This window comes from Vombatus ursinus, unplaced genomic scaffold (genome assembly GCF_900497805.2).
Source record: "Vombatus ursinus unplaced genomic scaffold, bare-nosed wombat genome assembly UNPS02014806.1, whole genome shotgun sequence".
Classification (NCBI taxonomy): domain Eukaryota; kingdom Metazoa; phylum Chordata; class Mammalia; order Diprotodontia; family Vombatidae; genus Vombatus; species Vombatus ursinus.
Window position 1 is genome coordinate 1318858 of NW_020954584.1, and position 4372 is coordinate 1323229.

The following is a 4372-nucleotide window of genomic DNA, read 5'->3' on the forward strand; positions in this document are numbered from 1 at the left end:
TCTAGACTTAAAGTGATACATAGGTAATTAAAGACTAAGTGATTTTCCCAATGTCATATAAGGAAAAGTAAGGCATGAAAGAAGTTTCCCTAATTTCATTATTGTACCTACTTACTTATATCAGTCAAGCTTTAGGTCTCCCTTCCCATTTTACGTAAGAGGCACTTATCCATTAACCTTATCTACAATTTCATCTATAATGTGAAATATGTAGTTGCAATATAAGTATACAATTTAAAACCATGGCTAGAAGTTACATAAATCTATTGGATTCTAATCATTGATAAACATGATATTGATTACTTTTTTCTTTTTCTTGGGTTATACACAAACTAGTTATGTGAAAGGAATTTACTGTTACCAAATACCTCTAAGATGAAAGAGAGATGAATCACATTCCTTAGCACTGAGGATGTTGTATCTCTTCATTCCCACTGTACAAAATTCATCCCTAACAGAATAAGCAGTTTCATGCAGAAGATTCATGATTGACTCAACTTGGAATTAAAATAACCGTATTTTTTTTAGGTGAGGTATAGGCAATATCTCATTATAAGAAGAAATGAAGAGAAACGGAAAGAACTAATAAGACTATGGAAAAATCAGGAAGTTTGCAGAGGATTGACCAAAATGGAGAATAAAAACAATGTAACTGAATTCATTCTGCTAGGCCTTACACAAAATCCAGAGCTTCAAAAAATTTTCTTTCTCATTTTTTTAATCGTATATATTTTCACAATTGTAGGAAACCTACTCATTGTCATAACCTTGACTGCCTGCCAAACTTCGAGATCACCGATGTACTTTTTTATAGCTTTCTTATCTATTGTGGATGCAACCTACTCTTCACTTCTTGCTCCTAAGATCATTGTGGATTTGCTCTATGAGAAGTCAACCATCTCCTTGGAAGGCTGTCTGACTCAGTTCTTTGCAGAGCATTTGCTTGGTGGTGTTGAAATCATCCTCCTTGTGGTCATGGTTTATGATCACTATATGGCCATCTGCAAACCCCTGTACTACATAACCATCATGAATCCTCGTGTGCACCACCTGCTGGTGGCAGCAGCCTGGATGGGGGCTCCATACATGCCACCATACAACTCCTCTTCATGGCTCATCTTCCCTTCTGTGGCTCTAATGTTATTGATCACTTCATGTGTGATTTGTTTCCATTGCTGAAACTGGCCTGCATGGATACCCAAGTTCTTGGCCTTTTAGTCATTGTTAACAGTGGAGTAATGTGCCTGTCAATCTTTCTGATACTAACTGTCTCCTATGTTGTTATCCTCTCTTCCCTGAAAGGTGGTAGTTCAGAAAGAAAGAGAAAGGCCCTTTCCACCTGCAGCTCTCACTTCACAGTGGGGGTCTTGGTTTTTGCCCCCTGTATCTTCTTGTATGTAAAGCCAGTAGCCATTTTTCCTGTAGATAAACCTGTGGCTGTATGTTTTGCTATGATTACTCCAATGTTAAATCCCTTGATCTACTCTCTTAGGAATACAGAGGTTAAAAATGCCATGAGGAAACTCATGAGGATCAGATGACTGCCTTTGACTGTTCTGGAAAACTCAGCTTACTAATCAGAAATCATTCAAATGCAGCAGAAGAATGCAATTTTTTTATTGTAAATTTTTAAAATTTTAAACTTAAAAACAAAATAAGAAAAATAAGAATAGAAAAAAGAAATAAACTTTAATATGAGACATAAAATAATACAAAAGAAAAAAAAACAATGTCATGTGTGCGGCAGAATGTGAGAGAGGATTAAAAAATATCAGCAATAAATTTTCATTTCAAAAAAGTCTATTTAATAAATAGTGCCATTGTGTTGAGAACTGTCCACCTTTTTTTTTGCTTCCTTACGAGTTTTCTTTTTTCTCTGCTGTGAATTTTTTACTTTGTTCTTTTTCCCCTGTTCCCCTCCTCCCCCAGAAGATTAAAATCAAGCACAGAGATACACACACAAACACAGACATATAAATATACACATACATACATACATATATATACATATACATATATAGACATATACACTCTGATATTTTAAATAGACATAGATATACACACTACACCCATACACATGCATTATACATACCTATGCTTAGATATCAATAATCATAATCATATGTGGACATATACATTCGTATGCATCTAAGACCTTACTTTGCTTATTTATCTTCTGTTTCTCTTTGTTTGAATAATGCTTTGTTTCATCATTCTGAGTCTCCATATTTTTCCAAGTCCATCAAATCATTTCCTTCACCACAGAAATATTGACACCTTATTCTGTCTAGTTTTTTTTTGAGTCCAAATCAACATTCATAAATATGGCTGACAGAGTGCTTTCTCTATTTTACTCTTTTGTTTAAATATGTTTTAGCCTTAAATTTGTCTGAGATCATGATTACCACCCCTTCTCCTTTATCCCTAACAAATTCTACTCTTGATCTCTATTTTATGTTTGTGTGTATCTCTTATTTCTTTGCCCTCCTATTACTTAATCTTTTCCCCTCTCCAAGGATCCCTCCTTTATCTTCCAATTCTCATTAATCTAAATACTTTTCTAAACCCCTCTTTAACTTAATTCCTCACCATCTCCTCTAAAAATCCCTCATTTTTCCTCTCCCCTCTCTGTATTGCCTTAGTATTTTATTTCTTTCTGAATTTAGAAGACTTTCATACTCTTCCAGATATATATGAATTGTTCCCTCTTGAACTCATTCCTGAAGAAACTAGGTTTCATGGACTACCTCCTCCCCTATCTGATTCTTCTGTGTTGGTTCTTCCTCTGGCACCTCATTTGTATAAGATAAATTACTCTTTTTAGCTGTTCCTAAATGGGTTTACTTTTTAATATCATGTCATACTCAGGTTTACCCCAATCTTTCTTAAGAAGTACCCAATTATTAATAACAACTTTAGACATATGTTTTACATTTTACATATATAAAAGGTAAACACTCTTTCTTTATTGAGTCCTTTGTCATCAATCTTAGGTATATACTTATATTACTCTTGACTCTTATATGTCAAATCTTCTATTGTTTCTTTGTTTTTTTTAAACAAAATCCTGAAAGTCTGACAATTCATTAAATGTCCATTTTTTTTTCATTCATGATTATGCTTAGCTTTGCTGGGTAGGACATTTTTGACCAGAACCCCAGTTCTTTTGCTCTTCAATATATAGTGTTCTAATACCTGTGGTCTTTTAGTGTCACCACTAGTAGGTCTTTGATGATTCTAATTGTGGCATTGTCATATTTTTTTCTTGTTGCTCATAATATTTTATCTTTGGATTAGAGGTTTCAGAATTTGACTATGATATACCTGTGGGCTTTCCATGTAGGATGTCTTTCAGGTGGTGATTGGTGGATTTCTTTTTTCTATTTCTACTTTCCAATTTTGTTTTAATGCTTCAGGAAAGTTGTCTTTAATTACTTCTTGTATGAATGGATAAAGATTCTCTTTTTTTTTGATCCTAGCTTTCAGATAGTTCAATTATTTTTATGTTTTCACTTCTTGATCTGTTCTCCAGATCAATTGTTTTTCTTATGCAGTGTTTCAGAGATGTTATGAGATGCTTCTTTTATTTTTTTCATCCTTTCTACTTTATTTTATTATTCATTGATCTCTCAAAACTTTGGTACCTTCCCCTTCCCCAATTCTGATTTTCAAGGAGTCATTTTCTTGCTTAAGGTTCTGAATCACCTTATTGAATTGGTTGGCTTTCTTTGAATAATCTGTATTTCTTGGTTTGTACTTACTTTTTTCAGTTTTCCCTCAACCTCTCTCATTTGATTTTTAAAGTATTTTTTAAAAGATCTTCTATGAATTTTTTTGGGCAAGTGACCATTTGATGTTACTTTTGGGGGTAAAAAAGGATTTCTTAGCTTCAGTATCCTCCTCTGAAGATGAACCTCAGCTTTCTCTATTCCCATAGTAATTCTCTATGCTTAGATTCTTTCTCCATTGCCTGTTCATTTTTTTTTAATTCATAATAGCTTAGTTTTCATAATCATCTCTAGCCCTGGGGTATGGGAGATGGTTCTCTCCCTTCAGATTCTCTTTCTGTTATCTGCTCTGGCCTGGAACTGATACCAAGACCTCTAGCCTCCTGTAAGTGGCCACATCCAGAAGCATCCCTTCCCCACTGCTACTGTACTCATCTGGCCTGTGCTGTTTCCTTCTTACCCTCCCAGCTCAGTCTCCACAGACCAGCTGGGTCAGCCATACCTTGTCAGCAGATATTCCCTTGATCTTTCCTAGCTTAGATGCTCACCTCCTCTCACTGTCCAGGGGTAAAAGTTCCTGTAGCTGGGCCAAGGCAGCCTCTCAACCCAGCTAACCCCACTGCTTGCCACTTGTTGTTTAAGTA

At 35.0% G+C, this 4372-nt stretch overlaps 1 pseudogene; it reads left to right on the forward strand.

Moving 5' to 3' along the window:
• The first annotated feature begins 630 nt into the window (after window positions 1–630).
• LOC114051794 lies at window positions 631–1541 on the forward strand (annotated as a pseudogene).
• The last annotated feature ends 2831 nt before the right edge of the window (window positions 1542–4372 follow it).